Source organism: Carcharhinus amblyrhynchos, chromosome 9 (genome assembly GCF_965287045.1).
Source record: "Carcharhinus amblyrhynchos chromosome 9, sCarAmb.v2.hapA, whole genome shotgun sequence".
NCBI lineage: Eukaryota > Metazoa > Chordata > Chondrichthyes > Carcharhiniformes > Carcharhinidae > Carcharhinus > Carcharhinus amblyrhynchos.
The window spans coordinates 77600397-77627881 of NC_137332.1; the positions used below are offsets into that span (position 1 = coordinate 77600397).

Genomic DNA, 27485 nt, shown 5'->3' on the forward strand with positions numbered 1-27485 from the left:
GGTGGATGGGATGGGAAAATTCCTGCCCAACGTCCCAGATTATCCAGTCCAACCAGTGGCAGGCGTCGTCGCTGGCGGGACAGGAAAGTCGTACCCACGGTGTTTTGCTGTCTTCAAAATACCACATAAAAGCAAGTTGCTGTTGTAGCCTGAGAATTATAAATTGAACACATGAATCATGTCAGAAGTGTTATAAATCAGGCAGGTTCGATGCATTGTAGGAACTATAAAGCAGGCATTTCAACTCTGTACTAGGAAATATAATTTGTTTAAATTGATAGTCAAAGGATCTATAAAGGAGGCAGGAAAACTAACAGAGGTGGTATAAAATCAGAGGAAAACTAACTATAAGATGGACCAGAAAGCTGTAAGAAAGGATCTAGAAAATGGGCAGGAAAATTGGAACCAAGGGACTGTTAAATGTGCAGGAAAATTGCACAGCACCTATAAAATCAGAGGAAAACCCTAAAATTGGCAGGAAAGCTATTTTGTTAAAATTACTGAATGGGCAAGTTATTTCATCATGGGCTGTGAAACACGCTGTGCCTGTAATTTTAGAGGAATTTTCAAACAAGTTGATGAGATTTATCATCAGAAATTTAAAACTGGAAGATTGAAGAAACTATAGGAATCCACACGATCCTGAAAACTGGAGTGATGGCACTTCTGTTTTAAAGCTATTCTAATCACTCAGTTGGGATTGCAGGCTGAGACATCACTTAGGGTTGTCTTTACTTCTGTCCATTTCACCTCAAACATTATTGGTTAGAATCCACAGAATTCTTACAGTGCAAAAGGACGCCATTCCGTCCATCAACACATTTATCCTGCTAATTCACCTGACACTGGGGTCAATTTATCATGGCCAATCAACATAACAAATGTATCTATGGACCGCGGGAGGAAAGTGGCACACTCGGTGGAAACCCACACAGACATGGGGAGAATGTGCAAACTCCACATAGACAGTGACCCAAGCCTGGAATCAAACCTGGGTCCCTGGCGCTGTGAGGCAGTAGTGTTAACCACTTCTCTGCCTTAAATGTGTTTCTCTGGTGGTCCTTTTGGTTTTCTGACCCATTTATTTAAGGGATGCTGATAATTCCACTTTTACCATCCAACGTCACGCTAATTTGGAAAACCAGGAAATTCTGATCAAAAAGTTCAAAAAGGCAGATAACTCACCAAAACCCCAAATATTGGAATCTTGACTGTAAAAATCTGACAAAGCGGAGTTTTGTCGCAAGATCATCAAAAACGAGAACAACGTGCATTATAACATCTTTAATGTTGGAAAAATAACAAAGCACTTCACAGCGCTGTATTCAAAAGTGGACAAACTAAAATATGAGATATTGAATCCATACAGTGCAGAAGGGGGCCATTCGGCCCATCGAGTCTGCACCGACCACAATCCTACCCAGGCCCTATCCCCATAACCCCACATGTTTACCCGAGCTAGTTTCCCTGACACTAAGGGACAATTTAGCATGGCCAATCCACCTAATCTGCATATATTTGGACAGTGGGATGAAACCAGAGCACCCAGAGAAAACCCATGCAGACACAGGAAGAATGTGCAAACTCCACACAGACGGTGACCCAAGCCAGGAATTGAACCCGAATCCCTGGCACTGTAAGGCAGCAGTGTTGACCATTGTGCCTATCTAGCACCCTAGGTCTAATTCTGCAATTCAGTGGGATAAGCAACCTAATGCCATATACCCAAATATTCCAATTTCCATTGATAAAATTGGTTAAAAAAAAATCAAGCTCAGTTTTAAAGGAAACATTGTTTGCTGAAAAAAAACATTCAATCAAAGTTTAAAAGTTGTTTCCCCGGCATTGGCATTTTACAGTTCTCCTGATGGGTTCAAGATGAAAAGTTTTGACAGAATAATGTCCTTTTTCAGTAATACTCAAGTTATGTGGCATCAAGCAGCTATTTCTCAATTGCTGTTTGTGGAAGAGAAATGCGAATTTCTACTGCCCTTTGCATGAAGAAGTTCCTAATCCTGCTCCTGGAAGATTTGGCAATGATTTTTACACTATCCACACTCAATCTAGACTTGCTAACCAGCAGAAAGTGTTTTTGCCTCTGTATTTTTCCCTTAATTTTTTTTACCTCTGATTAAATCATCCCTTAACCTTTAAAATTCCATGCATTGCAGCCCTAGTTTGTTTAATCTCTTCTAGGAGTTTAACTGTTGGATCTAGGCAGAGACTGGATTTTTGCAGTCGGGGAAGAGTCCACAGACATTTTAAAAATAATGGGCAGGATCCGGATGTGGAAATCCAACCCAGTTTTTGACAGATCAAATTTTCCCTGGTGGGGTAGAGGTAGTGCGTAAATCACACAGGAGGGGAAACCCAAACTTAGCAGGCCATTTTAACTTGAATTGAAACAGATCCCATTTTAGCTGTTGCAAAGATTTTAACCCATCGGGGGTGATCTTAGAATTGGGAGCAGAAATAGGCAAATTTTGAGCTTGCTCCACCATTCAATCAGATCATGGCTAATCTCTCCCTGGTTTCAAAACCGCCTCCCTACCTGTACCCCATATTCCTTTAACCTGTATTTTTTTATTAGAAATATATCTATCTCCTTCTTGAAACTAATTGTGGACTTATTATAACTGGGAATCCATAAGAGGCTGGAATTGGAGCAGGGCAGGTATCTCTGAGGATTGAGGGACTCGGGGAGGTTGCAGAGATTAGGGAAGGGCCAGGCCATGAATAAATGGGGATGAAATTCTAACGTTGAATGGTAGCCACTGTAAGTCAGCAAGCACAGGGATGATGGGGGAATGGGACGTGCTGACTGTTAAGAGATAAGCGACGGAGTGTTGAATGATCTCAAGATTATTCAGTATAGAATGTGGGAGCCCAGCCAGGAACGCATTTGAATTGTCAAGCCTAAAGGGAGGAATTCAGATGAGCTGAGATAGGGATGAAGTTGGGTGAAGTTATGAAGGTCCTCTTATGAGATCAAAAAAGTAATCTCCAGATCAAATGTGACACCAAGGTTGTGGCCAGACTGCCTTAATTTCAGGCTTATGCCAGGAAGAAGGATGTAGTCAGGTGCTAGGGAGCAAAGTTTGCAGTGAGGGGGAATCAAAAACAGTGGTTTTTTAAAGTTTATTTATTAGTGTCACAAGTAGACTTGCATTGACACTGCAATTAAGTTACTGTGGAAAACTGGCTTCAATCTTCTTAATAATGAATTGGAGGAAGTTTTGGTTCGATAAATGGTCAGATAATTTAGCAATAGTGGCTGAATTGAGAGAGGTGATGATGTCGTAGAACTGGATGTTAATAAGATACATAATTTTTATAAATGAGACTAGCATTTTATTCTATATTTATTAATTCATTGTGTTTAAATTCCCCAGCTGCCATCTTGGGATTTGAACTTTTGTCTTGGGTGCATTAGCCTGGGCTCCAGATTACTATTCCAACAACATTGCTACTATGTTGTTGCCCCCCTGTTTTAAATCTGGTTAGTTTGGAAATGTTTACCAGGAGCAATGGAATTCATCCCAAAAATGTACCATAAATACTTCACTGTCAAGAGAAGCTAATTACTCTCTCTGAACGTTTTAGACACACTTCAAGTTGGGCATGGTAGAAGGCTTGGGATTGAGGTGGTGAGCGAAGTGGTGAGGCATTGGCCAGAAATTTACCATCCCGCCCGCCACAGGAATCAGAGCGGGCGAGGGGTGGACAATGGGAAGGCCTGTTGACCTCGGGTTGGATTTTACAGTTTGCTGACAAGCAAAGCCGTAAAATGCTGGCTCTTGTATCTGAAAAACACTTTCCCACTTCAAAACTATGAATAAGAAGATTTGCAGTATTCAAAATAAATAAAGAGGGATTGTCTGTATAGTATTATTATTGGAGTGTTCCTCTTCTCATAATACTTTCAAGGGATTCTTCTAAGTCTTTCACTTCCTCAGATTAGAAAGCAAAGGCATTATTTATTTTAACCATGTGTTTCGCTGTCGACTAATCAATCCAGACAACTCATAAGCAAATGGGAAATTGCCAGAGCTTCATGGAGTAGCATTATACTACCTTAAAAACTTACTCCCTTTGCTTAAAGTTTTAATGAGACAAGAGAGAAGGATACTTTTTGAAACAGTTCTCCAAATATTATAATCTGTCACAGCCAAATAAATGATAGAAAGATTGATGTGTGTGTGGTAGTTGTAGACTTGTTCATTCGATAAATATAGATTGCAGGTATGTGCAGAACTGTTATCGCAGCTTGTCAAACACACAGATCCATATGGATTGGGTTGACTTTAAGTGGGGCAGGTTGCTCATGAATAAGATTTGCAAGTCTGTAAATAACATTGATAGGAGAGTGCTCACTAAAGTCTGTCAATGCAGAGAAGACATTGGTGGGATGGGATTTGTATGTATTTCCAGGGTGGACTGCTGACTGGTCTGCACGTTATTTATCATCCTTACTGTGTCAAACAAAATCCTGATTGAATCACCACCTGATCTAATTTATCATTTCCATGGACCTAAAAAGTGCCTTCAGCTCCCTCCGTCCTCCCTTCTTCTGACCCTCAGTGGATGTTTGAAAGCAAGATTGGTGATACGTAATGTTACTTCTTGATTTTTCAAATTGGAAGTGGACTGTGGTAGAGTTGCCAGCTGTAATTCAATGTACTCCTGGTGGCTTCACCACTTGACTTGTCCCCATGCTCTTGCCATGAGTTGGCTAACGCATCCAACTTGATGATGCATTGCCTTCATTTGGAAAGCAAAAAGACTCATTTGTCAACTGGATGATGCTTGACTGCCAACTAAGCAGCCTTTTTTTATATCTGATACAGAGTAATGTTCAAATAAAATGACAAAGAAACAACCTTTTCTTAATGCCCCAATGACCTTTCCCCAGAATTTCACACAGCAGTGCCCAGGAGATTGATCTTCAGTTCCTGAAGACTCCAGGCTAATGTCGAAGGGTTGGCAACCCTAGTCTTCACTGAAGGCATTTGCCTCAGGTTCCAAATGTAAAAAAAAATCTATTTTTTCTGTTGGAACAATGTAAACCAGATTGTTACCATCATTCTCGCCAGCAGGGCATTCCCGTCCCACTGCGGTGAATAGAGATTTGGCTGAGCGCCAAATTCTCCAACCTTGCTGCATTTGAAACGTGGCATGAATGGCCATGAAGATCGCACCCAAACTCTCTTATCTTCTCTCCTTATTCTGTATACATCACAGGGTGATGTCCGCTACATCGCTCTGTGATGTACACAGCTTCAGGTCAGATTAGCAAAACTGGGTGAAAAAAAGAAACTGAATGGTGCATTTCTGATTTGTGTGGTCGGTGTCTCACTGCCTAAACTTACCGAATCCTTTGGGAGAGGAAGCTTCTGTTTTTTTTTCGTTCGTACTGGTATATTGAAGTTACACTAAGCATCCTGACGTTGAGAAAGAGGTGCAATGGCAGCACCGGGGACTTTGAAAGCGTCATTGACAACAATTTATCCCTGAATTGATGTCCTCGTTGAACTATCGTGGAACTGCTTAAGAAATGAAAAGCGAGTTGTCTGGTTTACTAAAACTCAGCAAGCGTGCAAAAGTGCCTTTAACAGGAAGTCAATTGTGTAGAGTATTTGTCAGGGCCATTGATCGGCCTTTTTAGCTAAAACAGAAGTGGGGGGATGGGTGACTTTAATCGAAGGGAATAGGATAAATACAAGCTTTATACAGTGCGATATTGGAGCAAAGAATCAATACCCTGTTGTCTCCATATTTTCAGTTATTCCTGTACCAAACGTGATTTATTGGAGTGTGAAATGGAAATGGCTCGTAACCTGGACACAATACGGTGCATTTACTGATATCCTCTAAAGCAAAGTAGCTTAAGAAATATAGTTGTGCCACATTAGAAAATAATTTATAGATACTAAGGAGTAGAAATCAATCCACAAATATGTAAATGATTGTTCGGTTGGTGCAAGTGATTGATTGATATCTTCCTATAATTATGGAAATAGTCTCAGACAACATCAGGACAGATTAAGTAGCGAATGCAGAATCAGCACTGTTCTGTTTTGCTATGTTTGCAGTTTGCTATTTATTTTTTCATTGATTTGGCTGTAGTGTCCCGTCAGATGTGAATGCGGAGACGTGACGCTCTGCTGAATTACAATTGCAGCAAGAAAATCTTTTCCATGTGCCTGTGGTGCTAAAACTTGCATTCCCAATGGTTGATTTTTCTTACATCATGGGGTGTGCCTCGTGATACAAGAAATGCCTGCAAATCACAATCAGTGTTGAACATTCTTGACCATTTGCTGATATTGACACTTGAGCTTGGTGGAAACCAGCTTATGTTAGGTCTCCGCCATCTCTGGCAGTTTCTTGGCTGCCTTGTAAGAGGTAGAGTTTCTATCTATCCTTCAGAATTCAAGTAAGCACATAAGAGCCAAGGGAAGGAATAGGCTATTTGACCTTTCAAATTGCTAATGAATAAGATCATGGTTGATTTGATATAGCCTGAACACTATTTTTCTACCTGTCGCCTTTAACTCTTGATTCCTTTGTCAATCACAAACCAATCTGAGCCAGCCTTGAATAAATTCATTTTCAATTCTTCCACTACTATCTGGGGGAGAGAATTCCAAATGCACAACCTTCTGAGTGAAGAAATTCCTTCTGAGCTCCATCTGAAGTAGGGGACACCTTATTTTGAAACTGCACTCTTTTGTTTTTGAGAGAAACATCACCTGGGCATCCATCAAGTCAAACTCACTGAGATCCTTATATGTTTCAGTAAGCTCATCACTCAAACTTCTGAGCTCTAATGAGTATAGGCCAAAACTGCTCAACCTTTCCTCATAAGACACCTTCTCTGTACTGCTTCCAATCAAATTTATCCCCCCTTCAGAAGGATGACCGAAACTGTACACAGCATACTTGTACAGTCTCAGTAATGCCCAGTACAGTTGGAGCAAAGCTTTCCTGCTTTTATGTTTCAGCCCTCCCCTTGTAATAAAGGCCAACATTCCCTTTGCCTTCCTAATTATTTGCTGTACCTATACGCTGACATTTTCCGATTCATGTACGAGAACAGCCGGATCCCTCTCTTGCAACATTCTGCACTCCTACTCAATTTAAATAATGATAAGTCAGCTGTGAGGACTCCCTACGCCAGATTTCCTGTTTCTGAGGGTCAGTTGGGATTCAGTGCAAGAGTAACGTGGTAAATTGAGGCACTGAGTTTCCTAAGATGTTTGGGCCTAACAAACTTTAACATTGGAATGTTGTATTTGAGGAGTACCAAACCCTACATGTGGGAAAAACTGGTCAACTATCTGTCTCCTCAGGAGGGAGTGGGGTGGAGTGGAGGGAGATGGAGGTGGGGGGGGGGGGGGTGGGGTGGGGGGGGGGGGGTTGCCGTGGACACCAAAGCTGCACCCGTTTGAATGAAGTTCTCTCCTGCTGACCCGATAAACTTGGTAATTGTCAAGGTTGCTGCCCGGAGCAAATAATGTCCATCAAATTAATCATTGATGTGAGAATATAAAATGTTGACACGTCTAATAAATTAGTCTGTACATGTTGCTGCTGTGGAATGTCCTGTCAGTAAGGAATTCTGACCATGAAATCTGTCTCCTCAGGTTGAATTTCATTAGCTTTTGTCCTCTTTTGCTTTTCCTTCCCTCTATTTTAGTTTGTTCTCTTTCTGTTTTCTCACCGTCACTGACATAAAAAGCAATAAGTAGACTTGTGCAATAAAACCTAGGAATGAAGAGATCAGCTCATAATCTTTCTTGCTGTCTTTCCTGACATCTCCTTATGAGCTAAGATGATGAATCTAAGTTTTAAGTTTATTTATTTGTTAGTGTCAAAAATAGGCTGACATTAACACTGCAATGAAGTTACTGTGAAAATCCCCTAGTTGCCACACCCCAGCGCCTGTTTGGTAAACCGAGGAATTTAGCATGGCCAATGCACCAAACCAGCACATCTTTTGGACTGTGGGGAGAAACCGGAGCATCCAACGGAAACCACGCAGACGCACGGGGAGAACATGAAGATTCCGCACAGACCCAAACCGAGGATTGAACAGGGGTCCCTGGTGCTGTGAGGCAGCATTGCTAACCACTGTGTCAATGTGCTGTCCCCATCCAGAATTGCTACAGTCTACAAGTGCTAAACTCTGCAGTACCATCTAACCACCAATTAATGACTTAGATTAACGAATGCATTTTCTCTCTAATCCTTTATAACATTAATATTAATAGAAGCCTTATTTTTAAACTATGTATGAACAGGATTACCATTCCTCTTTCTCTGATAAATCTTTTCTAGACACAGTAAGAAGTCTCACAACACCAGGTTAAAGCCCAACATTTTTATTTGGTAGCAAAATCCACTAGCTTTCGGAGCGGTACTCCTTCGTCAGATTGGTGGGAGTTCGGTTCACAAACAGGGCATATAAAGACACATTATTTGGTGTGATGAGACTTTCTACTGTGCTTAGCCCAGTCCAACGCTGGCATCTCCACATCAAATCTTTCCTAGTCCGTAATGCCTGGGCTTGAACACTTGCTCACAGAATTTCTGGCAATGTCTATTGCAGACTAGGCAGGGTCCGATGTGAACAGTCAAGATCAATCACTTGCAACTGCTCGCCACTGACTATATCACACTAACAAACAGAAAAGCCGCTTGAACTCTTGTTGACTCGATTCCCTTATGTAAGCTGCAGTTGATTTGCAAGGATTTGTTGCAACCATGTGAACCCCCCTCCAGCAAGGGCTTCGAATGCTGTGGTGATACTTAAAATGAAAAGAAAATCCCCTTTTTAAAATTTCCTACAACCTTGCTCTTTGCAGGTCCTTTTAGATTACTTTCAAAAAGGCTGAAGCCTTGATTGATCTGGTCCGAAATATTTGTTTACTTTTATTCCATGAGTTGTTTATGACTGCTTTATTCTTAAACTATGACCCACATATTTTTCTCCACTCTTAACTGAACGCTCTTGAACCTACCATTTGATCCAATCAATCCTCATGGCCGTATGACAAATGAGCAGTTCTTTCATACTTTTCATCAGTGTTAATGTACATTTGCCTTTCTAACATCAGAAAACAGAACAACTGGTAAATGATTGGTAGCTTAAAAATGTTCTGAACTAGTCTTGTGTTCTCTAGAATGGAACTCCAGTAGTACAGGTGCCAGTAATTCTTTGGACTATTTTGAATAGAAAAAAATTCGACTAATATTAGGCAGAGTTGTTGTGTTTTATCCAGTTTTGACCTTGTCACGATAGCATGGTTGCCAACTTAAGTTAAATGTTTTTTCAAAATGTAATGTTTTTGTACAGTGGCCAGGTTGCACCAGAAATCCTCCCATCACTTGTGGATCAATTGCAGCATTCAGCAACATTTTTTAGTTCCCTTTCATCTCACAGGTCATCAGGATTGTCGTGCCCCATCACATCTGTGCATGCCTCGTACCTTTCGAGTTGATGCCGTTTGCCTCCTTCAAAGGTTGATCTTCAGCCTTGGAACTCTGATCTGTTGAGAATAATGATTGTTAGCCATATTAGCTGAGTCAGCCATTGCAACCAGTAAGCCTTCACTTTCAAGTTATCAGCCTCCTCTAATTGGGAGATCCTGCTCACGATCAGTAATACATTCCGTTTACCATCTTTTGGCTTGGGCCAGAATTTCATTAATTGTCCCTAAGGTTTCACTCTTATTTCCCTTTTCAAACTGCTGATATTGGAGACTGACAAAAGTAGTGAAGCAGTGAACTTAAATTGTATGGCCTGTTCGGTTCTTTAATCAATGTTTATGTAAGACCGTAAGGTGTAGGAATCGAAATAGGCCATTCGGCCCATCAGGTCTGCTCCCCATTCAATGAGATCAGGACTTAAGTTCTAAAGTATTACGCATTCAGCTCAACCTCTCAATGTGTTTCAACTGAATGCATCTGACACAATCTGCAGGGAAGGGATGTACAAACATCTTTTCATTTATTCGCTCAGGCTGAGTCAGTATTTATTGTCCATCCCCTGAGGGCAGTTAAATCCAACCGATCTCCTTCCCTGCATTAGTGAGACAGATGAGTTTTTAATGACAATGGTTTTGTGGTCATCAGTAGGCATTTAATTCCAGATTCTTACTGAATCCAAATTTCACCATCTGCCACGGTGAGATTCGAACCTGGATCACTGGAGCTTTATTCTGAATTAATTGTCTAGTGTCACTACCATTATGCTATCACCTCCTCACATCGCACAAACAATGCTGCAGGGTGCATTTGTTCATGTTCATTGAGCTTGCACCCAAAATATATCCATTGGCATTGAAGTGGATTACAGTTTAAACCCCTTATGGGACTATTCCAGATTAGAAACCCTTCCCTGATAACCAACCCTTATTTATGTTTAAAACAGCCAGCCCTCACAGGCATCTGTTTAGGTCTGAACAGATGTACTGGAATTCTACTGCCCCACCCACCAATGAATGAGAGATGGGAGGCAGACACTGGGAATGTCCATTGACCTCGGATTTTCTGGTCTCCAGTCGAGCGAGGCTCTAAAATCCTGCCCATGATCTATTTCTCCCTCCAGGAGAATAATCAGCAGGAAATGTTCTCTATTCCTAGATAGCCACCTTTAATAAGCACTTCAGAGTTGTATACAGAATACTACGCAAAATGTTATATTTTCCGAGTGTTACAAGCCAAGTTGGATACTTCAAGGTTTTCTGTGAAGACCGCCTGACCTGTAAAATTTTCCATTGAATTTGGCTACAATGAGCATGAGAGGTTTCACTTCAGGTGTGATTCAACTGACTCACAAGGAACTTTTATCAAAAATAAAGTTTAATTAAAAATATTGTTGACATGTATAATAAGACAATTAGCAAGAACTTTTAACCGTTACAAACAAGAGACAGAATAACCACAATAATGTATAACTCTTAAGGAAATATCTCTAATGTTTTCTAATCAAAGCCAACATCCAAGGCACAAAACCCTCCAAATAAACACAATACAGCATAGGTTTATGCCCATTCAGAAAAGGAATCCAGCCTCCTGGGTTGAATGCTGAAAATCCCTTGTGATGAAACTCAAAAAAGGTTACAATCGAATCAGTTCCCCAAAACACAGCTTCTTTTGGAGAAGAACAGGGAGAGAAAGAGACTGCTTCTTAGCTTGCTGCCAAACTGCTTCAAACAACATACTGTCCAAAACAAAACCGAAAGCCCAAAGGGAAAAAAAACCCCTATCACCTGACTGCCACAACTTAGCTCCACCCCCAATGACAGCGCTAAAGCTGTAAGCTCCATGATTTAAAAAAAACTTTCTTAAAGGTATACTCACGTGACACAAGCTTATCTAAGGAAGTGTTTATTGGCATTGGAGGCAGACCAGAGAACGTTCACTGGGTTGATCGCAGGTGTGGAGGGATTTCCTTATGAGGAGAGGTTGACTTGGTTGGGTCTGTACTCATTGGAGTTTGGAAGAATGAGAGGCGACTTTATTGAGACATGTAGGATTCTCAGGAGTATGACAGGGTCGATGCTGTAAGGTCGTTTTCCCTTGTGGGAGAGGCCAGGACCAGAGGGCATAATCTCAGTGTAATGGGTCCACCTATTTAAGACAGAGATGAAGAGGAATTTCTTCTTTCAGAGGGATGTGAATCTGTGGAATTCTTTACTGCAGAGTGCTGTAGAGGTTGAATCGTTAGGTGTGTTCAAGGCTAAGACAAACAGATTTTTCATCAGTAAGCGAATTAAGATTTATGGGGATAAGGTGGGAAAGTGGAATTGATGAAGATATTAGATCGGTCATGATCTCATTGAATGATGAAGCAGACTCGATGGACTGAATGGCTTACTTTTACGCTTACATCTTTTCTACCTAAAAATTTATTAAAGAATCAAACATGCAGTGCAATTTAAGTGGCTAAGTACATCACAACATTAAAGGTTATTAAAAGATGGAAAACACAATCTTAGTTCGAATACAGAACCCAAAAGTTAAAACCCAAGAGTACTCCAGTAGAAAGTGTCTTAAAGTGGTTACGAGTGGTGTGCCTCAGGGATCTGTTTTGGGGCCACTGCTGTTTGTAATTTTTATTAATGATCTGGATGAGGGTACAGTTGGGTGGATTAGTAAGTTTGCTGATGACACCAAAGTCGGAGGTGTGGTAGATTGTGAGGAAGGGTGTCATAGTTTGCAGGGTGACTTAGAAAGGTTGCAGAGCTGGGCCGCGAGGTGGCGGATGGAGTTTAATGTGGAGAAGTGTGAGGTAATTCATTTCGGTAGGAATAACAGATGTGTTGAGTATAGGGCTAACGGGAGGACTCTGAATAGCGTGGAGGAGCAGAGGGATCTAGGTGTATGTGTACATAGATCCCTGAAAGTTGGGAATCAAGTAGATAAGGTTGTTAAGAAGGCATACGGTGTCTTGGCGTTTATTGGTAGGGGGATTGAATTTAGGAGTCGCAGCGTCATGATGCAACTGTACACAACTCTGGTGCGGCCGCACTTGGAGTATTGTGTGCAGTTCTGGTCCCCACATTACAGGAAGGATGTAGAGGCTTTGGAGAGGGTGCAGAGGAGGTTTACCAGGATGTTGCCTGGTATGGAGGGGAGATCCTATGAGGAGAGACTGAGAGATTTGGGGTTGTTTTCGCTGGAAAGAAGGCGGCTAAGAGGGGACCTTATTGAAACATATAAGATGATTAGAGGTTTAGACAGGGTGGATAGTGATAGCCTTTTTCCTAGGATGGAGAAAGCTAGCACGAGGGGGCATGGCTTTAAATTAAGGGGGGGTAGTTACAGGACTGATGTCAGGGGTAGGTTCTTTACCCAGAGGGTGGTGAGGGACTGGAATGCCCTGCCAGCTGCAGTTGTAAATGCGCCTAGTTTGGGGGCGTTTAAGAGATCTGTGGATAGGTTTATGGACGAAATGGGATTGGTTTAGATTAGTGGGTTAGTGTTGTTTTTTTAAAAGCTGGTCGGCGCAACATCGTGGGCCGAAGGGCCTGTTCTGCGCTGTAATGTTCTATGTTCTAATGTTCTATGTTCTAAAATATCCATCAAATTATAAAGTGTTAGCTCAAATTTCCCATTAGCATGCTGCCAGCTTAACAACACACTTCTGCTTAATTAAGATCAGAAGTTTTCAACAACGTATTTGCCTCGGATGAGAAGTATTGAATTGAGAATTCAAAGATTTTGTAGTTTTCAATGATGAAGCTCCTATCTTTATACTGGGTGAAACTTAGTGGGCCTGATCGCCATGGGCGCAAATCCTTCATGGCTGCTAAATCTTCTCCTTAAATCTGTGTGTGTTTGTTGAGGGGGGAATGCCCAATGGTTGTGGGGGGTGGAGGGTGCCAGAGACTGTGAATAGGGAAAAGGGTCAGCCGGAATGGGTGACGCCCGGATGCTGACAGAAGTGGGGCTGGGGGAGTCGGCTGACCCTGGTGGCATGGGGGCAGGAGTTGTGGGGTAACTACCTCTAGCTTCCTCCACACTATGGGATGCAACGTAACTCTATTTATTCCCGTGGATAATGTGAGGCACTGACCTGCTCATGTTACCTTTCACCTCGACCCTCTCTGTCTTCTCTACTCCGTAAATCAGTGTTCATTTATTCGATGCTTGAAAATAAGCACCATGGGCAGAATTTTCTGATTTTGTCGGAAAGGAGGTGCAGAATGTAACTCGCCCTGATGGCTTTACCTGCCATATTTGTTTGACACTTTGAAGAGAAAAGTAAAGGCGTGGATTCCATTGCAGCATGCTGAGTTCACCCCACCACCACCTCATCAGCATCTTAGGCTTATAAAGGTTTTTATAAAGGGCATGCCAATTTAAAATGAATAAGAATAGAAAAAGGAACACTCCTCAGAAGTCACCCCCCCCACCCCTAACAGAAGCACACCAGTACTTCTCCCTCAGAACACCCCCTGATACTGCTCCCCTGGAAGTGCCCTGACACTACGCTGACACTGATCTCTGGCATTGCCCCAGCACTGTCACCTGGCACTGCCATGGCCACAGTCCCTAGCACAGTGTCCCTAATACCGGCCCCTGGCAGAACCCCCTGGCACTTCCCTGCACATCGCACTGGCACTGCTGCCTGGCACTGCCTAGGCATGAGCCTCTTCCCTCCAGGGGCAGTATTTACCTGTGTACCTCCAAGCATAGTGATATTCTGTTCTCAGAGTCTTGGCAACTTACCTTGATTTCCTAACGCTTAAGATCTGATATAAAAATTATTATGAAAAACTTAACTGCATATTAATGCAAATTAATTTCGACCTAATGTGCCTGAGTTTTTTTTAAAAATGATCATTTTAAAATTTGAGTAGTAAATGATGTTGAAAGTCAGGGAGAATGAAGAACCTAATGATGTTAATGCAAATCGTGTAGAAAACATTTACAAACGGCATTCTTAGAATAACACTATTCTAGCTCTTAATTATGTTTGGCTGAACGTGAAGATTATGATAAGGCATCTTTTTATTATAGCTTTCCTTGGATGGCTGACATGCTTGCTGACAGCTAAATTGTAACCTTCGCGTTGCATAATTCTGGAACATTGGGGCAGCGATGTCGCATCAATTTCCTTAAATTGTTTCCGATCTGAATGGGAGCTGTAAAGGGGGAAGAAGTAGGAATAATTGGGCCACTTAAGGTTGAAAGTGTTTGTTTGCCATAACCGAATCATTTCCTTTAGATTCAATTTGTGTTTTCTCACTTGAAAGGAATCCACAAAAGGTTAGGATAGAGGGTCAGTGCTCCCTGTTTATACTTCTGTTAGCCCTAATTGTTTCTTTTGCTAAGCTATCGCAGTGGTGTCATTGCTGACAGATGGTCTTTGTGTCTACTGCATGAAGGTGGTGCGTGGTTTACTTTGTGTGGTAGTATGCCCTTTTAAGGGATGAGTTCTCAGAGTGTCATGTGACCCATGCGGACAATTGGAGTGGAGTGTGTGAATCCTAGAGCTGAGCGTGGGTTTTCCCTGCACTTCAGAGTCTGACATTGTGGTGTAGTGTTGTCTTTATATAACTCTCTGTGAATTGTTATTTAGCTCTCATATACCATTCATTCATTAGAATGCTTGGTGGTCACCAGTCTTTGCAAGGTACTACATTTGGCAACAAGGATTATTTGGAGTGTGTTCCAACTGCTGCAGAAATCAGGAGAGTGTGGAAACCTTTTGTAGCAAATTTCTTTAGCAGTCCGTGATTGCTGAAATGCCCCTTTTCAGAAAGCTAAACCCATTTGACCCTTCTACAAAGCGGTGGGTATAATATATCAAAGGGCTGCATTATTTTTTCATGCCAATGAATGGGTGAGGGGGAGGGACAGAGAAGCAGCGAGTAATCCTACAAACAGCCTTTGGAACTCCAACCTACACCCTGATTAGGAGTCTGACTTCTGATGCCTCTGACTTCAAAAATTTCAAGGAGCTTGTGGAATTAGTCAAGGGAAATTATTACCTGTAGCCCTCGATGACCATACAAATTTAAATTGATGACAAGAGCCCCAGGGAAGTCGATAGCGGTGTTCACCTAAGACAAACAACTAAACAGAGTATGTTTGGATCTGCACTCAACAACATATTGAGAGACAGGCTAGTCTGTGGTGTTAACAATACAATTAAATAAAACAAATAGCTAGCAGAGGCAGACATTAATTTGAAGAAGGCATTAGAGGACACCCAGGACATTGAAAGCTCTGAAAAGGTGGTGATGGAATTTCAGAGCACGCAAACAGGTGAGGTCCCACCAAATTTGATAAGAAGCCACTAGTAGTTGAAGCACCAGGGAGGAAGGCACAGAAACTAATGAACAAAAGGAGAGTTCAAAGGTACAGGGAAGTCCCCGGCCTGACTTACCTTAAGAAAGACTGAGTTTGAAATCCATTTTGTTGTAAAATATTGTAAATTGTTCACTTGTTATGGGGATGTGTTAATCAGGAATTTAAAGGGGGAGGAATGTGGTAGCTTATCCCTTTAAAGGGCAAGTTCCAGGTAAGCCATATGACCCATTTACCAATTGAAGCAGAATACAAAAGTCCTGGAGCTGAGTGTGTGTTTTCCCTGAAGTTAGGAGTCTGAAGTCACAGAGTACGGTAGCCTTTATATAACACTTCATAAACTGTTAGTTATCTCTAATAAACCATTGTTCGTTAATCTATTTGGTGATTCCCCAGCTTTGAAGATACTATACTTTTCAATTTAGATCAATTTCCATTACATCCGTTAACCTTGCAGTTATCTGCGCTGTCCTCCATGCCAGTCCCTGAATCCATTCTGTTGGCAGGGCTAATCATAGAATCATAGAACCCTGCAGTGCAGAAGGAGGCCATTCAGCTCTTCTAGTCTGCTCCGACCACATTCCCACCCAGGCCCAATCCTTATAATCTCATGCATTTACCCTAACTGGTCCCCCTGACTCTAAGGTATAATGCAGCATGGCCAATCCCATGCATTTACCCTAACTGGTCCCCCTGACTCTAAGGGACAATTCAGCGTGGCCAATCCATCTAACCCGCACACCTTAGGACTGTGGGAGCAAATTGGAGCACCTGGAGGAAACCTATGCAGGCACGGGGAGAACATGCAAACCCCACACAAGCAGTGACCCTAGGCTGGAATTGAACCCAGGTCCCTGCCACTGTGAAGCTACAGCGCTAACCACTGTGCCACCATGCTGCCCCATGAGGTTGAGGGTGGATCACCATTAATGTCTTCTAGCAATCTCACTGGAGTGGTGGAGGAGCTCCTGAGGTCATTGTCTGTGTGGAGTTTGCACATTCTCCCTGTGTCTGCGTGGGTTTCCTCCGGGTGCTCCAGTTTTGTCCCATACTCCAAAGATCTACAGGTGGGCAATATATCTGCTGTTTTCTTCACCACAGGTAAAATTCCAGAATTGACAGAAAGGCTATGGGCATGTCATTTCTTGCCATCCCACCTGATTTTAGGACACACCCTTCCCCCTCCCTGCCCACAGGCTCCTGTCACATTCTCTGGATGCCCTGTAAAATCACAGCCATTATTAATAAATAAAATTCATTCACTTTATTTCCCTGTTGACTATAGATCTAACCTGAACCCAAGAGCCAGAATCTTTTCCAAAGTTCCTCCCAGCCTATCTGCAAGGTGATGATTCATGGTGTAATGACTTCTACAGTGTGAAAAGCCTTCAGTTCCTCGTTCACATTCCTGCCCCTCAGTGAATGAATCCTATCTATTGCTGATGGGAGGCAATCAAACTTTGGGGCATGTCAGAGCGTGACCTGAATCGCAATTTATGTATACACCTATTAGCGCGAGTGGGCGAAACGACCACTACGGACTCAGGGTGTAGTTCAATAACGGCACAGCTTTATTTTCTTTTACGTCGACGGAGGTGCAGTCAGGACATACAATCGGACTGTCCCGAAAGCACACTAAAGACTCCCCCGCAAGGGGCTACAGTTATACCTGAACTTCGGTGTAGTACGCGATTCAAATGCTAATCCATTACTTACAATATTTGACTTTAGCCATCCTGTCTTGATGTTTTCGAGTGTTGGGGCAATTGTTTTAAGTGTGTGTTAATCGTTTTTGTCTGATTGGTTATTCATGGTCTAGAATCTCCGGGGTTTGAACCATAGGTGTGTCATTGATCTCAAAGGAGGTTTGAGGGGCCAGGGATGTTTCCTTAGCTATGCTAATTTTAGGTGTCTCCATGGGTTGTTTGACTATTTTAAAAGTGCTGATTTTGATGGGGTGGAGATTTAGTTCCTGTAGGTGCATTCCTGTCCAGCTTCCCTTTTGTGCTAGCCCTCATTTGCATTCTAAAAGCATGCTCTTGCCTCCTGATTGGTGTCTGTTACTTTGTGATTTTTAGTGGAGAGGCTCTGAGTGTAACTTTAGTCTGCTTCCATTTTGTGTGCCCAATTTCATAGAATTTGTTGTCCGATAACACACCCATGCATACATGTATACATGTATGCACAAATGCAAAATTTGATTGGATTTGATCTATTATTGTCACATGCATAGGATACAGTGAAAAGTATTGTTTCTTGAGTACTATACAGACAAAACATACCATTCATAGAGTACATTGGGAAGAAAGAATGGAGAGGGTGCAGAATATAGTGTAAGTCACAGATAGAGTTAACAGAAAGATCAGTTGAATGTATGATAGAACCATTCCAAAACTCTGTTGAAAATAGGGAAGAAGCATCCTCAGAATTATAAAATCATAGAATCCCTGCAGCACAGAAAGAGGCCATTCAGTCCATCAAGTCTGCAGCAACCACAATCCCACCCAGGCCCTATCCCCTTAACCCCACATATTTACCCCGCTTATTCCCCTGACTCTAAGGGTCAATTTAGTATGGCCAATCAATCTAATCCATGCATCTTTGGAGTATGGGACAAAACTGGAGCACCCGGAGGAAACCCATGCAGACACAGGGAGAATGTGCAAACTCCACACAGACAATGACCTGAGGCTGGAATTGAACCTGGGTTCCAGATATTGTGAGGCAGCAGTGCTAATCATTGTGCCACCATACTGCCTGTGTGCCACCATGTTGCCCCTTGAGTCTGTTGGTAATACATACCCATAACAATTGATGACAAGAGCTCCAGGGAAGTCAGTAGTGACATTTACCTAAGGCAAACAACATGAATTCGGGTCTGCACTCAACTATATATTGAGAGACAGGCTAGTCTGTAATGTTAACAATACAACTAAACAAAATAAATAACTAACAGAGGCAGACATTAATTGAAGAAGACATTAGCAGTCACTCAGGACATTGTTTTTGGACTTTTGTATCTTTTTTTCCCAATGGAAGAAGGTAGAAGAGAGTATGTCCTGAATTTAGTTCTACAAGCCCAGTTAGAAACTGATCTGTGAACATAATAGACCAAAGAGTAAAACTGTCTCTTATGGGGCTTGGGAGAACAGGAGTGCTGTTCCACGCACCACATTGCAAGCCATGACATCCCCTTGAAACTTTCCCAAAACCCCCTCACCTGAAAGTGGGTCGGTGGTCCTGGGTTGTCTGTTCTCCACCTGCCAACAGTCGCTCTGCACTCTGTTCCTGCCCCTCGCAAGCAGAGAGAAATTGGTGAAATTTAAGTAAAACACAGTTCAAATCAGCTTGCGGTTTATTACTGCCTGTGTCTGCAGGCTGGAAATCAGCATGGTTGAGATGTTTTCCATCAGAAACATGGCCAGAGTTCAGATTGACTCCATGTTTCAAATGTTATTCGCCCAATCACAGTTCAGCCATCCAGAAAAAAGATCTCCGAATACCCTAATCGCAACAACCACCGACTTATTCATGATTGCAAGATGTTGACCCATCTCTGGGACAATAAGCCCAATTTCATTCATGGTTCACTCATTCAGCAAAACAAGGAATTTCTCATGTGGAAGCGCAAAATTACAAATTTAAATATTCAATTTATTTCCAGCTGCTTTATGTTTGTAACACTTGTGAAGACTAAGTAGTCCAAATTTCTTCAGACTTTCCTCAAAACTCAGCCTGTTCATGCGAGGCATCATTTTCATGGTTCTCTGGCAGGTCTGCAAACTTAATTTGATGTGAGGCCACAGATCAGTTTCCTGATGACAGAATGAAATTTTGTAATTATATTCTTCTTCCATGAGTTTCTGAAGCATTGTCCTGTTTGGAAAGTGTCCGTAAATGCCTGTGGCTGAGACTGGGGGTGGCAGCGCAGGTTGCATGGAGGGTGACCAAGGAAGAGGGGAAAAGGGAGCAGGGAAGGGTGGAGTGATAACCAGGCAAAGCTGGAGAGGATAGTGCAGGCTGTCTGGGTGCCCTTGAAATATGGTGCCCAAATTTTTAACCCCATGAGGTACCAAAAATGAAGACAACTTGCTGCCTGTACCAGCCACAGGAATTGGCAATTGGGTGGCGAATCTTGGAACTCGTTACCACAGAGCACTGTGAAGGCCAGGTCATTCAGTATCCTTAAGATAGAGATAGGTTCTTGATCAATAAGAGGATCAAGGGTTACAGGGAGAAGGCATGAGAATGGGGATGTGAATCATATCAGCCATGGTTGAATGGCAAGGCAGACTCAATGGACTGAATGGCCTCATTATGCTTCTATATCGTATGGTCTTATGGTCTTGTCTCCTTGCGGATGTATGTTTAACGAGCTGAAGAATGCAAGATCCCACACATTCTGTTTCCCCAGACAAAAGCACTCCCACTCCCCCACCCGCCGCCAAACTTCATCTGCAGAACAGAAGATTCAGGCCTCAGTGTTGAACATATTGCTCAGAACTCAAAGTGTGAGTCTTAATGTAACTTTAGCTCAATTGCTGGCATATCGTTTGGCTATATCGTTAACCATTCTGTTCACATTGTTGATTGCTGTCCATAAGAATTGGACGCTTCATAAGCCAAATTTACTCACACTCTCAGATTGTTTTCAAATTCCGCCTTGGTAACTTTATCACCTTTTGTAAAATATGTGTGTAACAAATGGTATCAACAGCGAATTGACCAGTTAACATTGAAGGCGCAGAGTACACTTGTGTGCGCACTCCTCAGACACTGAGCTCCAGATCATTATTGACTTATCCTGCAAAGCATATTATAAAATAAACATTTCACCAGACAGCTGGAAAACTCAGATCCTCTCCAAACCAGCTCCCACAATAACATACCACACTACATCGATTAAAATCAACTGCCAGATCCTGGAATGTGGACTGTTTATGGTTTCCTGGGAGCCTTTCTCCATGAAGACAAACATAAGACATAAAATTTATCAACACCTCCAGTCTTCTGCTGGCTGAGGAAAAGAATATTTGAGAACCTGGATCTCAAATCTGAGAGTAAAGTCATGATTTGCCAGGCACCAGAGATCCCCAGTCTCCTCTATGCTGCAGAGATTTGGGTGACTTACAGTAACGGCCACAAAGCACCAGAGAAGTAGTCACACTGGTGCCTTTGCAAGTTCTTTCCACTCTGGTGGAAAGAAAGGCAGTCCAATAGCAGCATCCTCTCCCAAGCGAGGTACTAAACACGCAAAACCAGCTCCAGTTGCAGTACGTGCTGGGCTGGTACCAGACTCCTAAAACAACTGCATTACTCCAAACTTGGTCTTGGTAGGAAATGCCCAGGAGAACAGCTGAAGTACTGTAGGAATGTCTTCAACACATCCCTGAAGAAGTCAAATATACTCACGATATTCTCAATATTGTGGGAACTTAGAAATCAATTTGCAGGAGACCTAAAGAACAATAAAATCCAGGTTAAGTTTTTGAGCCAAACTGATATGGGAGGAGGTTTGTGTCCGAAAAAGTTGCAAATTATAGATGAGTTCTTTTCCTGAGCTTGTAAGAGAGGTTGACAGGATTCAGTGAGATTCAGGCCACTAAGACAATTTCACAATCTCAAAATTAGAAATTCAGACGCTACTATTACCATAGTAACTATCAGCTAATCAAATGACTCATTTTCCCATCAAAGTGCTATGCCTGTGGGCAGGTTGGTCATACCCAAATGTTGACTTAGGGCCAGTGACTTACCAAAATGGAAAAAGCTCTTTTGGGAGAGCACCAAATTATCGGGAAATTTCATTGTGAATGTGCAGAAACAATGACTGGAATTTTACCGCCTTGCCTGCCCGAGGCTCATTAGATCCCACCCAAGACCAACAGAGAACGGGGTGATTCTGGGGTGGATGAGGCAGTAAAATTACGGCCAATGTCAGAGTGTCTGAGTGACAGCACAAACCTCCAAACAACCCATTTACCCAGCCCCTCAAGCACCATCTACCTCACCTGTGACAGAATCTGCAATTGGCAAATTGAATGTGCCAGCCATTGAACCCAGAGTGGAAGCAAGTCTGATGGTACATCCTATGGTTTCATTGTACATCCTCTTGTGAGGCATTCTTGGATGAGAGTTCATAGTCTTAGGATAAGGGGTAGCAAATTTAAAACAAAGTTGAGGAGAACTGCTTCCCCAAAGGGTTGTAAATCTGTGGAATTCGCTACCTCAAAGTGCAGTGGATGCTGGGACACTGAGTAAATTTAAGGAGGAGATTTTTAATTGATAATGGATTGAAGGGTTATGGGGAAAAGGCAGGAAAATGGGGAAGAGGAGCATATCAGCCATGATCAAATGGCAGAGTGGCCTTGATGGGCTGAATGGCCTAATTCTGCTTCAACACCTTATGAACTTATGGATTATGCCCTGCACTAGTAGTAATAGAGGGGAGCCAAAGTCTTCCTGTTGGGAAGGAAATGGTGTCACAAAACATGGTTAAACTGGGCTAAGTTATTTACAGTCAGGATCAGTAAGATTCTGTCTTATTGAGGAAGAGCTAAGAGAGCACAATGTGGCCTCTGAGTAAGGAGGACCAAATGATAAAGTTAGCCGCTTGCACAACATTAAATATCTTAAGTCAGCAGATCATGCAAATACAGATATTCTTTGGAGACTTCATGCTAAAACTGATTAATTTCCAGCTACTGAGTGCTCAATTACATCATTAATAGCTGGCATAAGAAGTGTGATGATGAGAAATTGCAGGAGTATTTCACGCTTAAACATGAACTGAGGGCCAATCCTAGGTGGTGAGGCGGCAGGAGGCGGGTGGGGGGTTGGTGCAGGTGGTTTAAGAGTCACTATTCCACCAAGGTTTAAAGAGAGATTGTTAGAGTAACTTCTTCAAGAGGGATAGTCCGTGTAAAGCAATAGCAAGAAGTTATTTTTGGCATCCAAAGGTAGATTGAGATATAGAAGAGTTAGTAAAAAGTTGTGTTGTGTCTCAAAATGACAAATGCCCCGTGCCAAAACACAAGAAAAACGTGAGAATGAGCAAATGTTGCTTTCTTTGAAGTGAAAGGGAAGAAGTACCTTGTTTTGGTCAATATATTTAGCAAGTGAACAAATGTTGAGTCCAAGCCCAATACTGCAACTGCCAAAATCATGGTGATTTTGAGAACTTGGTTTGCAACACACCAGAGGAGTTGATGTCAGATAATAGTCCACAGTTTACATCAGAAGTGTTTGAAATATTTCTGAGTAAGAATGGAATCAAACACACTCTAGCATCAAATGGGTGCTGCAGAAAGAAGTGTTTGTTTAGTCATGATGGTCTGCAGCTGAGCATGTGTTAGTTTTAGTGCAATACACAACGGGTGGGGTTTTACAGCCTCACTCGTCCCGAAACTGTAAAATGCTGCCCAAAGTCAACGGACCTTCCCATTGTCCATCCCTCACCTGGCCTGATTTCCATGGCAGGTAGAGCAGTAAAATCCTGGCCAATATAATTCTTACTGTGGTGAAGTTAAGATCAGAAAGTATAACAATTCAGCAGGTTTGCTTGCTTTCGAAAGCTTTGTCACTTCTTTATTTTCAGTGATCATTATTCAAACTGTTGCCTCTTTCCCTTTTGGCTTTTCCCTTCTGCACGGTTTTCGAGGCGACATGTTCTCATTTTGACCCCACACTAGAATACCACTGCACAGTGCGATGGAGGTGGAAAACGGGAATCTGCAATGCTGCAGTTTCAACCCCTGACTACTGTGCAACTTAACTTCTAAAAAAAGGTTCGCTTGCTCTCAGTCATCTGTTTTTGTGCATATGCAAATAAGGTATCTCACTGCTTCCTTCGTGGAAGAGTCACCATAGTAACAGTTTCTATTGGTAACACATCTCCGAAAGATTTAAAGTATTGTCAGGGAGGACAATCTGTTCTTGCTAACAGGCTGTCTCCCTCTCTCGCATTAACCACATATTTTATGATTTTCTAAAGGTTATATTTGCAATCTATTTGTCAAAACAATTCACTAATTTGTAATACACTATTTGGGACTTCTGTCCAAAAGGCCCACCATTTTTTAAGTTTGCTGGCATATAGGCAAGATGCAGCTGGAGACACTTAATAAAAAGGATCAACCGCTCACAAATGCCACCCCCATCCCCCCAGCTCAACGCTCCCCCCCAGTTGCTAGGAGCACAGAAGGGCCCAGAGAACTGTGTTTTACAACAGATTTAACGCTGTCTGACCCAACAACTTTGTAGTTTTGTGTAGATCTCTGCATTCAAAGAACAAAGTGGTGGATGATGACACTGTCTGGAATATTGTCTTTATTCTTACTGGTGGTCCGTGTGAAGATTTACTTGTTGCTGCTTCAAGGATTAACACAGGATGCTGAAGAACACCTGTACAGACTTCTGAGTCAGGTCTTCCATCACTCAAATGTAACATTTTGACTCCATACTTAACCAGTCAATTTGACCCATACTGATGCAAGAATTCTCCGGGTCCTGTTTTCCATAAATTCACAGTTTTGCTCTTGCGATACTGTGATGTGATTGATAGGAGACTTGCAATGAAAATGTTGCCCATAAGTGTGACTTGCATTTTAAAAACAACATTTCTAATAGCTTTTAATCACCTACAATGCAATACCAACATTGCTAATTGCAGGTCCCTGAAACAATAACATTAAGTGGATGTTTATGACGTCAGAGGCAATGGAGATCGTTAAATCTTTGAGTACTGAGTTATCTCCTCAAATGCTACTCCACAACAGGTATCAGGGAACACCGATCTTTATTTAGTCTACTGGCTCCACACTCCAAACATTGACTGCCCACACAGGACAGTTCCCTACCAGCTCAGCCCACACCCCAGGTCACCTGACCCATTCCCTTAAAGGGACTATGCCCCAACATATGTAACACTGCTCCCCTCCAAATAATAATCCCCCATAACAGCAGCAACATATTAACATTATTTACATAGATTTGTACATTATTTTCTATTTACATAATACAGGCACTTGGTGAAGAACCCACAGTATATTTACAGTATGGTACAGTCCATAGTTAGTTCCCTACCCTGACACCCATCCTATATAGACATAATCAATCTGTCAGGGGGATGACGATCCCATAGGGGTTGCTTCCAGGGAACTGAAACCATCCTTAGCTTCCTCTCAGTGAAGTGTGGTCACAACAAATGCTGGCTCCTCTTCCTGCACGTCGTTAGTCACCAGTTCCCAGTTCCCGCAGTGACGGTGGAATATCGATTCCAAGCCTCTCCGACAATCTCTGCTGGCACCACTCGGAATGCCTCCAAACTTGTCGGTGAGGTCCCTGCGCCATGGTTTGGGGACGCCAACAATTGGTCTGCATGTTGGCGCCATGCTAACTTGTTCTGAGTTTCCACTGTGTAAGAGAATGGCCCTGCCTTGGCTACAATCACAGCTGGAACCCAGGCCTCCCCAAAAGCATAGTTTCTGGCCAGTACCAAGTCTCCCTTCTGAAATACCCTCAACTTGGCATATCTAGCTTGACGCTCTATCTGCACTTTCTGATTCCTCCCCACCGCTCATCTTGTCTCATCAGACCTCAATAAATCAACTTGTACTCAACTGTTTCCCAAATATCAACGTTGGCATGGAGAATTTCATTATCGCCTGAGGCGGGTGGGAGGAATGGTGTTTCTGTAAATGTTCAAGTATTGGTTCAGTCTTTACATCAATGATCCCCGTGAAGCCCCCAAGGAGTATTTAACAGACTGTACAAAACACTCCGTTAGCCCATTCATCACTGGGCGGTGGGGCACAGACTTCACATGGCGAATGCCATGCAGTGCCACATGTTTTTCAAAGTCCCCTGACACAAACTGCGTCTCATTGTCACTTACAAGCTGGTTGGGGGTATCCAAACCGAGCAAACGTGCCATCAAGCTTGTACAAGATCACTTCTGTGTCTTCAATTTCATGCCTACCACTTCTGGCCACTTTGAGTTTGCATTGACAGCCACCAGCAGCATCTGGTTTTCTACTGAGGCTCCAGAATCTATGTGGACACACTCCCAAAGCCCCTTTGGAGATTCCTATAGGTGCAATGGCGACACAGGAGGTGCCTTCCGAATCTAGGCACATGAATGGAATGAGCCTGTTTTCTCCTCAATTAGGCATCGACCTTTGACTGCCACATGTAGCTGTTGTCCACCTCTTCAAACCACATCACCCCTTGGGTGCCCTTGTTGCAATTGCTCAAATTCTTTCCTTCTCAAGTGCTGGGGAATGTAGATCCCCACACCCCACAACAAACCATCATCTCGCATTGACAGTTCCTGTCAATGGTCTCAGTTCTGGGTCAGCTTGTCCTTACCTTGCAGACCAGATCGATTTCTTGACTCAGTGTGGGATCTTTCCTTGTAGCTTGTTTCACCTTAGCAGCTGTAATGCATACCTTATCCTCTTGTTAGGAATACATGAACTGGATAACCTTGTTCAGGACATTTCATTGGCTCGGCAATGTTATTCTGGATAATGCATGTTGTTCCAACTATCAATAATGGATTTCATAAGAATGGCCAACAGTATCAATGCCTACTTCTGTAATCAAGCTGCGGCTATTGATGGAATCCTCGAGTGAGGTCCCAGAATCTTGATCAGTGGTCTGTAGTCCATCAGCAAAACAAACTTCCTGCCATAGTGGTAGTGGTGAAACTAAGAGATGCCAAAAATGATGTCAATACCTCTTACCTATTTATGTATAATTCTCTTTCACTTTCAAGAGGGAAATTGAAGTAATACAATGGACCTCTCTTCTTCATTTGGCATCACATGAGATATCACCGCTCCTACGACATACAGCAATACGCTGGCCGCAGAGCTATCTTGGACTAAGACCCAGGATTCCTTCAATGTCTTCTTCATTGCTTGGTGCACCTTCTCATACTCTGGCGTCCACTGTCACATCTGCCCCTTCATCTACGTCTGTTGAAGGGGTTTCAAAACTGTCACTAAATCAGGCACAAACTTGCCAAAATAGTTTGAGTCCCAGGAAAATCCTCAGCTGCGACATGTTTTCCAGTCTCGGCACATTCATTATGGACCCCAGCTTCTTCAGTGCTGTATGCAATCCTTCCCCATCAATAACATGACATAAGGACTCAACAGAGTCTTTAAAAAACTCACACTTGTCTTTCCGAATCCACAGCCCAGGTTCCTGCAACATCTTCAATTCTTAACCATCTCCTCTAAATTCCGTGAATGTTCTTCATCAGTGGAACCCATCACCAGGATGTCATCCAAGTAGCATTGGACTCCAGGAAGCCCACTCGAAATCTGGTCTGTTGCTCTTTGAAAAACGGCCGGGGCCAACATGATCCTATGTATAATGGAATGACCCCTTTGGGTGATAGTAGTTAATGATGGCTGAGAGTCTTCAGCCACTCCCCCATCTGTAAATACACCTATGAAGGATCCGTCTTGGTAAACTTCTGACTGCCAGCAAGGCCACTAAACAGGCCTTCAATAAGGGATAATGGATATTGATGCTCACATAAGTCAGACTTCAAGGTGACTTTGAAATCACCACATAGCCTCACAGAGCCATTGGTTTTCATGACAGGAATGATGGGTGTGGCCACTGGTTCCAATACCCACAAAACAACT

At 42.6% G+C, this 27485-nt stretch overlaps 1 protein-coding gene across 1 annotated transcript in view; it reads left to right on the plus strand.

The window, feature by feature from the left end:
- Window positions 1–27485, plus strand: part of astn1 (astrotactin 1) — a 2322431-nt gene that overhangs the window by 1541036 nt on the left and 753910 nt on the right. The window lies entirely within an intron of this gene.